The sequence below is a fragment of the Ischnura elegans genome, chromosome 4 (assembly GCF_921293095.1).
Source record: "Ischnura elegans chromosome 4, ioIscEleg1.1, whole genome shotgun sequence".
Classification (NCBI taxonomy): Eukaryota; Metazoa; Arthropoda; class Insecta; order Odonata; family Coenagrionidae; genus Ischnura; species Ischnura elegans.
The window spans coordinates 137,363,440-137,374,591 of NC_060249.1; the positions used below are offsets into that span (position 1 = coordinate 137,363,440).

The window sequence follows — 11,152 nt, forward strand, 5'->3', positions numbered from 1 at the left end:
GGAAGTGGACGCACGCACGCAACGTATTTCACTTTCTTTGCGGTATCCCAGCCAAAGGCTGTCTACATTTTGTTTCAATTTTTATGGTTTCAGAGTAGATGTGAGTCATAGCAGTTCCTTTAATTAATTAATTAATTAATTCGGGGGAAGGGATATTGGATGGAATGAAAGCGGTTTTTGGGAGTTTGTGTTCAGTTTTGTCGGGAAGGTTGTAATCCCAAAGATGAGCGATTAATTCGTCATTTGTTAATGGCAGCGAATTAGCGAATTTATGTACGAGAGCTCTTCAGACAGTGCAGCAATGGCGTGATATTCAGGTCCTTTCGTAGGTTCCGGTTGAACCACGAAGCGCCGACGATTTTCCGGATGATAACATTGATTGGATTTCAGTGAGTTTTATTACGAGTGCCGGAGTAGGTGCGAAGAAGGAACAGTAAGGAGGGTTGGACGGAGGTAGCGGGTAAAAGGAAAAAGGCACAATCCCTAAGGATATCGAATGCGCCAACATTCTAGAGAGGAGTGCGAAATACATATTAAGCTCGGTTCGAGGTTAGTAAATTCACCGCCACGACCTTGGTGGCTGAAAAATGACCGTATTTGTATTTCACTCGTCTCATTCCAAATATTCCGTACCGTTAGAAAGGGAATAAATTCTCCTGCGAAGCGATGCTGGCGACACAAACTCTGTTGGGATACTTTTTCCCCCATGGTACATTTCATCGTATTTTTTATAGAGAGGACGACATCTTCGTATTACATGTAGCTTTTTTAAATTAAATTTTACCCATTCCTTGATTTTTTTAGTATTTGACCGAAAGGTAGATTTCAATTATCAAGGTTTATCAGGGTACACGAATATTGAAGTTACGTATGCTACACGAAAAAAATATATTTCCAAACTTTTCACGCCAGGAAATGTCTATATTGTCACTCTTAATTAAAATAGTTTTTTTAATATAGAAAATATTAATAGTCTTTTTGGTACAAGGCATTGCCGAGGAATGCGAAACATTCTCTTAATTTTAATATGTAGGTGTTACTAACAAAGTGTACTGAGGCTCCGTAATACACAAAAGAAAATGAATGAAATGATATCCACATTTAAAATAATGTATATTTCATAAGCGCCTAATACTATGTGCCTAGCAAACGAGAGCTTCTCTGATTTGTGGCTAGGATGAGTGCTGCATTCCGTGGTTTAACAATGGAGTAGTTACCTTCATCAAAAAAAAACGAAAGGCATTGATTGCGATTCGTCACCTACCATTAATGTATTCATAATATACAAGTTATTTGGTTTTAGAAATCCCAGTTTAGACGAACGTCAATGATCAATTTTATCCTCATTTGAAAAAGGCCAGAATGGCTCCCATGCGATGCCACTCCACATGATATCACAGGGACCTAGTTTCTATACGAGTAGATAGGAGTTTTACATCATCTAAGATTACCAATGCATGCATGAGGCACAGGGCTCAGGGAAACATCTCTTAATAATCATACATTAAAGATACCTAAGTTCGGAAAGCAGGGATGCCGACTTACAAAAAATATTGGGGGGGTAAACCAGGGATCTCGCCCCGGGAAATTTCGGAAGTAGTGAGTTTCAAGTTTTTTAAGCATTTTATAAGAGCCATGTGATCAAAATTAGAACCCTGATAACTATAACCTCGATATAAGGATACTCCGGGGGAAATCGACGAGCCTGACAAATTTTTTCCTCCGACCCATTACGAATTTTTGAGGGGGCTCGGGCCCCCTCAAGCCCCATGGATTCGGCGCCACTGTCGGAAAGTTTCCTTCGTTTGATAAGGTATTAATAGTCCTTATTTAAGCCAAGCGCTACCTGCTAGCAGTGTACTCTGCTACCAGCAAGCATCTTGCATCGTAGCGGCGTTCATAGCCTCGTACCAAGGTGGTCTCACACGGTAGCAGCCGGAACCAGAATGACGTCACGCGGGCTTTTCCCAGCATTCATACTTAGCCGGCGCGTTTTCGCGCGCTGTTTGATGTCGTCATTTAAAAATCTAAAAGCGTTAAGTATTTACTCCAGGAGTAATAATCTTTCGATTCAGGCAATTAAAAATAATAGGAAACCTCCCTAATATGTAATGTGCACTACACGAAACTTCGAAGAAAATGTCCTTCAAATGGTGGAGGAAGCAGAGGCCGTGAAACATCGCATATGAACCGTTAGTGAGACCGTAATAAGGCCTGAAGATGCAGAAAAAGGTGGTCAAAAATCACTCTACAGTCAACCGCCCGCGTGGTTATGTAAGGAAGGAGCTTAACATTTCAACGAATAAATAATCGCTTGACAATTCAGTAGTCATGCGACATCCCCCACACCTCACAACACTTTATGGTTTTGCTCTAGAATAACTTTAAACGGACTAAGTAAAATATAGCCTATGCATTTACAGTTAATGACTTACTGTATTTTTCAATACTAACTATAGCTAGTATTACCAACTAGTAGCTTATGCCTATCTATTGCTAGATATATTTGCATGCTCCTCTTGGCGTATTATAACTCATGCATGAATCTCTCACCACGCTAACATTTCATTTTCCTATTGCTGACTAGTAGGTTTATTAGCATGGTATAATGGTCGTATTCTTAGCACTCTCCTTTAGTTTCTAATCAGACCGCTGTGTTCTTTAGTGCTTGTCCTGTGTCTGACGAGCGAGCGTGTGTCTGATTGGTGGATAGGATGGGTGCGGCATGCCTGCAGTGAAACACACAACTTGGTGCCTTAGGTGGTGACTTACACGGTACATCGCAGATGTAGATTAATACGAGGTTCCGCTAAGTTTTTGAGATTGGAAAATTGACCCCACATGGTGCGTGCAATACCTCAACCTTCGTCGCCAAGATCTGATCCTTAAAACCTTTTTTTCATAGCATGTCACTTGACCCAATCCACAAACTGTTATAGATGGAGTCATCATTTTCATAGCTTTCATCGTTTACATACAGTTTCCACACTTACATTGTTTTGAGTAATGTGAATTTTTTACGGTCATTTTTAAGAATGCCTCTTTTAAAAAACGAATAATGTGTAATTACCTCGGACTCGATCACTCCCAGAACTCTACCACATCTGCTACTCATAGCGTAGACCCAATCGCCTAAGGAACTAAGTATTAGTGAGACATGAACAGCAAGACGTAATACGAATCTATAAAGATAGAAAAAACCTCGCCACGGAGCCCGAAAGAAAACACTCCGACGTGAGTGTGGACGTGAGTACCTCAGTGCATTCCATCCGATAATCTTAATTCCGAATGGGCTTATGCTCCTGGAGTTTGACTTCTCCTTCGGTAGCTCTGTCGCGTCCGTCCTTGTCGGCTCTTGGTGCCGTTAAGGCTAAGGATACAAGTTGCTTCATGTGCCAACCTCCCACGTATTCACCGACCCGGCTACTTCAGTTAAGTGGGAGTCACTGCTGCCTACATATTATTGAAGACGATAGAAAATTCGTATAGTACGAAAAAGAACGTGATGGAGGAGAATAACTGTATGGATATTTTTCCAAATTCTTCATGAAATGAGATTTTGTTTCGAATGAAGATATCCGTGGAATACAAAATGAATTTACGCCATTCAAAGTTTATAAACGACAGCAGTGATTAATTTGCGTTTAAGTGGATAACAAAAATATGGCACTGGCATCATATGCTTCTGAAATAAATTTTTTTCGGAGAAATTTGATTCTCCAACTTCAAATTGCTGCCGTGAAAAATAATCTGCCTTATCACTAATTGTAAGCCAACTCACTCACTGATTTCAATATTGTTTCATTACGAACTTTCCCAAGTGTCTTTGTGCCGTGAAGGCTAAGGATGCAGGCTGCTTCATGAGCCAACCTTACAATTTTTCACTGACCCGGCCCCATCAGTTAAGTAAGTCTCGTGGGTGTCTACATATTACTGAAAATAATATAGCACTCGAGCAATACGAAAAAGAACATGATGGACAAGAATAACTGTCTCGAAAATTTCCCAAATTCTTCTTGAAATGAGATTTTGTTTCAAATGACGATATCCTTGGAATACAAAATGAATTTTCGTCATGAAAAAATTTATAACGAGTGCAGCAGGGCCGTCTTAAGGTCATCGTAGGCACTTTCAAAGTCGTAGGCCCTCCCCGACTTCATTTTTAATATTTTTCAAAAATACACCCACACTTCTTTGCGATTTGAAATCCAAATGATCTTTCCGCATTGATAATTATTATATGCAGACTCTATGCAGTGATTGCGTCGTGATTCCGGTGTTACATCATGCGCTTCGCATACGTTGTTTATTATTAAACGTGTGCTTCTTTCTTCTTAAAAAATTTAAAGTAAGTTTCCTTTTCCAAACTCAAATTGATAAAAGCGTTTCTTCGGTCAACAATGGGACAAACACGACTATCCTCCCTGGCATCACTTTCAATTGAAAAGGATTTGATGCGGGAAATGACATTTGAGGACGTCATATGTCTAAGACAAGGAGCCGAAAAGTTAACACTGTAATTTACAGATATACAGCACTGCAGCTTGACTTGCTCAGGCGCTCATCTCACACGGTTATGCATAGTTACTTTAATGCAAACATTATTAAATTTTACTTGCATGCTGAACTTGTTTTCACTTTATGTTCTGGCTTTCGTAGGCCCTTGAAAAATCCGTAGACCCTATAGGCACAGTGCTTACTGTGCCTAATAGATGAAGCCGCCCTGGACAGAAGTGGCCAATATTCGTTAAATAGGGTAAGAAAAATATGTTCCTGCCATCTTATGCCTCAGAAAAAAATTCAGCAGAAAAATTGTAACAATCCGACTTCATATTGCTACATCACCTACTTAACCACCAAGCCAACTTACTGTGTGTACTCATATAGCGTCTCATTACGAGCTTTCCTAAGTCATGCAAGGGAACGTGCCAGTTCTCTCTTGTTTATGAAGAAAACTGACTTATAATACACAGTGGCATCATTTTCAGTTAACTTTTAATTTCTTTCCATTATGTAAATATTCAGTTGAAAACGTTCTCCTAATGTTTATATCATCGTGGTTACGAAGACGACCTTAAGCCGCAAAAGGTAAGACATGCTTCTATGAGATGGGCGATTTTCCGTTTACACTTGATTGTTAGTTGGTGATGTATTTGGCCAATAGGAATTCAGCTATATGAGCGCAGGACCAATCAGCTGACCGTTAGTACGGCGACCAGCTGACCATCGAAGGGGTGTGACGCGCGGCAGTATTGCTATAGCGGAATACTATTGTATTATTACTGGAAAACTGTCAAGCGGGCGTAATAATGGAACGGAATTTGTTCCCGAAATTCTGTAAAACTGTGCGCTGCCTCCGAAAATGACGCTATTTTCCAAAATTGGGGAAATGTATTGCTATTTTACTAATGCTCTGTGAGTGATCTCTGAATGTTAAACAATAGGGCAGAAATTTTTAGGATATCCATTCTGCACCCCGTAGCAAATATTAATAAGTAGAAATGAAAAATGAAGAAAATATTTAAAAAAAGAAGCTACACTCCACCCAGCCTTTTATTCGCTAAACATGGCTCCGAGTGACTTCAACCTATTTCCAAAAATAAAGAGAATCTCAAAGGATTGTCGTTTTACAAGCATAAAATGGAATTAAAAGAAACCGATGGCGGAGCTTAAGGCTAATCCGAAAGAACAATTTTTACGAGGATTGGAAGAAGAGCTCTCACAAGTGTATGTACATTTAATGAGAAATATTTTGAAGGTGACGGCATTAATGTATACGAATATAGAAATGATCTTATATTTCCCGTTACATTCCGAATACACTCATACGTTCACGAATCGGCGTGTTACTCCGAGCAGCAACAATTATCGTCGGCGCCAACTGCCGCTGAAATCATAACACCGACAAGACAAGGTATTGGACCGGAATTATTTACAAAGGCAGAAAAACGAGATGCAAGCTAACGTGAAAACAAAAAGAGATTATATACAAGAATTGCCATGAGAAAAATATTCCCCTGGACAGGGAATCGAACCACGGAACTTTGGCTTTCCGGGCCACTGCGCAGACCGCTACGCTAACAAGGTTCCTTAATTCCCTTGGCAATTATACCGAGGCTGATGGCACTAGGCGTTAGGCCTAGGTTTTAGTAATTTTCAAATAAATTCCAATAAAAGACAAATATTTTTCAAAATCGAGCATGACGATACTACCCAGTTCCTTCCAATGAATTGCGACTTACCTTCCAAGGTCAGGTCCTTTACTGACCTTGATACGTTCCCTTGCATGGTGCTGCCATCATACGGCATTCGGTGAAGTAATAAGTTCGCTGAAATCATGTAGCGAAACCCAATGAAGTAATTAATGGCAGAGCAAAATGTCAACAATATGTCGTTTGGGTTTAAGCCTTTATTATCAACAACCAACATTGTATCCCGATATTGAATGAAATAGACTTAGCACCGATCATCAGTATTTTTAGTGTAAGTTTGCAATGCTGTGTCTACAGGAATTTGATTCTAAAATTTGGCCAGAAAAAAAAACAAGAGAAAAGTGGCCTATTCCCGCTAGCTTACCCACAACGGCCAACGGCTTTGCATGATCACCAAAGATTTTAATAGTTTAATACTTATAAAACTGAATAAACACCATAACTTTCGTTAAATAAGTACACACATCCGCCTGGTTTTCAGTAAAGGAACACCAGAGTATGCAAGATGGTGCTGTAAATTTGAGGAGACTTTTCAACTGGTTAAATTAAACTGTAGTGAACTAAACTGAAAGATTTCCGGATGAGAAAGTAAAAGAAAGGTGCTATTTCGCATTCGTCCGACCGCACCTTGAATATGTAGCGAGCGTATGGGATCCGGTGCTGAAAGACTTAATCCGCGAACTAAATAAAATACAAAGGAAGGCTGCGCGTTTCGTCAAAAACTGCTACGGGCGTACAGACAGTGTTACCCAGATGTTAAGCGAAAGGCTGGGAGCTGCCATACAGACTCGGAGGCTGCGCCCTAGGCTTAGATTACTTGAACAATTGAGAATGGATATCTTTAAGAGCGTCACAGAGAACATAATATTAGAGCCACACTATATTTCCAGGTCCGATAGAAGCGATAAATTAAGAGAGATGTTTTGCAGAACGGATAAATATGGGAATTCGTTTTTCCCCCGAACCATAAAGGGCTTTAATAAATATTTGGCGTAATTTCGTTAGAGAATTTCCTTTTTTTACGTGTAAAAGGCTGGTGTCCTAACTCTCCCTGCCAAGCCCCTATTGATGCATAACGTTAAATATAAACTTTTAGGCATTGTCGTCGCGTCAATTTTTGGGTGAGCTTTCCTCTGAGAAAGCTAGCAACATCTGTCGGGAAACGTTGCGTTACCCAAAAATAGACGCAACGCAAATGTTATAACGAAGAATTGTCCTATTGTTTCGGCTTGCGGGGTGTTATGTACACTCGAATTGAAAAATATCGCAACGAATTACGATAGCGGCTCCACTTTCACCGCAGTTCGGAAATGGAGTTTTATTATTTTCTGTAGAATCTTTAGGAGGGAAATTTGAATAACATTCCCATCTCCCGTACTATTTTTAGCGCTACAGTATTCCAGGAGAATTCACACGAGGTATATAGAAGAGAAGAAGTCAATACTAACACTACAATAGGGAAGCAAAAACTGATAGAGGTGGATGAATTCGGTTATTAGGGAAGCAAGATAATTAGCGACGGGAGAAGTAAGAAAGAAATTATCAGCAGAATAGCCCAGGCGAAGAGAGCATTCCACCAAAAGAGAGACCTGCTTACTGCGGGAAACTTAAATATGGAAGTAAAGAAACAATTTATAAGAACCTATATTTGGAGTATGCTCCTATACGGAAGTGAGGCATGGACAATGACAGCAGCGGAGAAAGCAATGATAGAGGCCTTCGAAATGTGGTTCTATTCATGAGAATGATGAAAATCAAATGGATCGACCGAGTTAGTAACGAGGAAGTCCTAAGAAGGGTAGGAGAGAAGAGAAGCCTCATGAAAACCTTAACGAGAAGTCGGAACAACCTTATATGATAAATCTTGAGACATGATGGCCTGATGAAGACAATGGCAGTGGCGCCGACTCCATGGGGCCTTTAGGGGGCCCGAGCCCCCTCAAAAATTCCTTATGGGTGTGAGGAAAAAAGTGTCAGGCTTGTCGATATTCTCCGGAGTGTCCAGATATCGAGATTCGAGTTATCAGGGTTTCCAATGCTGATCACATGACTTCTAAAATGCTTAAAAAAACTTAAAACTCCACTACTTATAAAATTTTCTGGGGCAAGATCCCCGCTTTGGGCCCCTCCAATATTTTTTGTAAGTCGGCATCCCTGGACAATTGTCATGGGAAAAGTAGATGGGAAGAATGGAAAAGGTTAGGTGGATGTGAAAGAGAAGGAATACGTATGTAGGTGTGAAAAGATTACCTGATAAAACAAACGAGTGTATAGCTGCGTCAAAACAATCCTACACTCAAAAAAAGGATTGGATGAGACATCCAGTTTTAATTGGATAAGTGAAAGTTGGATGCAGTATCCACTGTAACAGACACGGCAACCAACGCGATTAGGTGGTATATCTAATTAAATTGGACAATCATAACTTGGTTGTAGTGTCCAAGTGTTGGTCCCCACACCAATCTCGAAAATATCCCTCATCCAATAGTTGGATCCCACAGCCAACTCGATGGATAAGGCGACTATTATCGCTTCTGCGTCAGTCATCACTATAGCGACGGACTCCCAAACAGTTCTTATAATAAACAACTCGTAAGTGTTTGGCGTGCTTTGTGGTAAGTAAATAGCTTTTAAGTTTGCTCTTGCTAGTGAGAAAATATATAGGCATTCAATGCCAATTTTAATACTTTTTTTATATCTTAGAGCAATTTAATACGAGACGATGACCGAGCTAAGGATTTTCTTGATGCTTTGGACCTGAACCTTCTCGAGGAAAAATTTACCGGTAAGCTTGCCTATTGTGTTTCGTTTTTATGCATAACTCTTATTTTATTTCACCGCTCAACATTTTATCTTGTGGGTTGATATTATCCTTAGGTTGGATATTGTATTTTTCAACCCATACGTTTTCTCGAAAGTACTTCCGGTCAATTTTGATGACTACCATATGAATTATACATTTCGTTACTAAATAGATGAATGCATTTTAACTTACTACATGTGTATTACAATATCACTTTTAATGAATGAAATGTTTGTATTCTCATTTAATCCATTGATGAAAAGTTTCAAGTAGTTTTCCATTAGATTTAAATTGGATTGGATTGCAATTTCATGCACACCGGATAACCTGAGTTCCACTGTACAAGTAGAACTATAGACACTTATGCGCTAATTATGCGAAGGACTCTACCCTAAATTTATATAATATAAAAGTGTAATATCAGACACTGGCTTCTTCCAGAGACCTCTTTATTCATTTCATATCAAAATTTCTTTTTCTCCTCTCCTTCCTTCCAGCTCATATTTAAATGGCTTCCCTCTCAACAATTCCCTCTCTCTTTTCAACAACTCATTGGCAACAATCCAAACATAAACATCAAATAAATAATAGAAATCAAAACATTAACATAATATCAAACGTTACAATACGTATGAACTGCAATATAGAGCTGTGTATCACGAAATTTAGAACTCAAATCGAGGATATATAGACCTATATACTATGGTATCCATATTGCTAGGTGTAACATACCACAGAAATTTTAAAATAATTTTTCTCCTGATCTAGCTATTCTTGATGTTTACATGACAAGAAGTTACGGCTGATTTATGTACTGTATAAATAGCTTAAGTTATGAGTAGGAAGTAGCTTCCTTTTCATGCAAAACGTTGGTAACTAATTGCAAAAGAGTATAACGAATAATCATAAAGGCAAGTTTAATTATGCAAAAATTTTGTATATTTATTCCAGTTCCTTAGTGGAAGATTGTGAGGTGTTGATGGACACTGTGAACTTATAGGAAAATTCCCCGTGAGTTTGTGTCAGCTTGCCTTGAGGTGCCTTGGGTGAAGAGGAAGTTCGCTCGTTACCGAAGTGGAAAATGCGTTGCAGCTGGTTTCGACGATTTCAGCCTTCCTGAATTTGGAAAAGTGGACAGAATAATTTTCAACGAGAATGACTGAGCGTTTCGTCTACAAAGCTCTGTACACCTTGATTTCGACAAATATTTGATGTTTACGAAGTTCTTGAAACCAGCATAGTAAACTACATCAATGTTGAAAACTTTATATCTTTTCAGCCAGTAATTTATGTGAGAATGCCGGACTATAGAGGCAAAATTGTATGCAGCCTTCAGATATTGTGTAACAAAATTCTTCAACGGAAAGTTTGTTTCTTTTTAAAAAGTTGCTTCATTTTATAATAAATACGTTTTATAAAATATTACAGCTTTCTTAAATCATTCTATTTGCATTATTTATGGCATTCAATTCCACATGATAGTGATCCGAGGTGAGTAAGTCTTCAAGGTTACAAGTTGCAGTGAAAACTATGAAACTCAAAATTTACGGTAAATAAACATTTTATTAAAAAAATTTATTTTCTAACTATAATGTTCATCGTAAGTGGTGGAAATAGAACGACGAAAGGATATTATAATGTTACTTTCAAATGGTGACACTATTAATTATAATATCCGTTGAAATATTACCGATTCATTAAACGCTACGGCAACAATTTCGCAAGGTTGTGGCATTCAATATAGATGGACGTAAGACCCAACGACGCTGGCTTGTTGTATCCAACGAATTGGTTACCACAGCCATTTCTCGCCCAGCCATTTATCCAGTCCAGCCCCATCCAGTTAGTTGGATCCCTTATCCAACTAACTGGATGGGGCCATAGCAACCATTTAAATTGGATGTGGGATCCAACTATTGGATACAACAGCCAATTTTTTCTTTCAGTGTAGGATTGTTGACCGGTGATGGTGATGTCAAATGTTTAATACTACATGAATAAATGTGCAGCTCATGGTATATTAAAAAAATATCCACTGCCAGAACTTTTACTTTCTCTCGTAAAAAGGCCCATCCGTCCAGTTATATTTTCTTTCGATTAACAATTTAGTCTCTTTTGATGGGACGTAAAGAATGCA

At 38.9% G+C, this 11,152-nt stretch overlaps 1 long non-coding RNA gene across 1 annotated transcript; it reads left to right on the plus strand.

Moving 5' to 3' along the window:
- Positions 1-8,511: 8,511 nt before the first annotated feature.
- On the plus strand, positions 8,512-10,437 carry LOC124158104. Its single transcript, XR_006864734.1, has 3 exons — positions 8,512-8,827; positions 8,916-8,997; positions 9,967-10,437. It is a non-coding gene; the product is annotated as an uncharacterized LOC124158104 (long non-coding RNA).
- Positions 10,438-11,152: the final 715 nt, after the last annotated feature.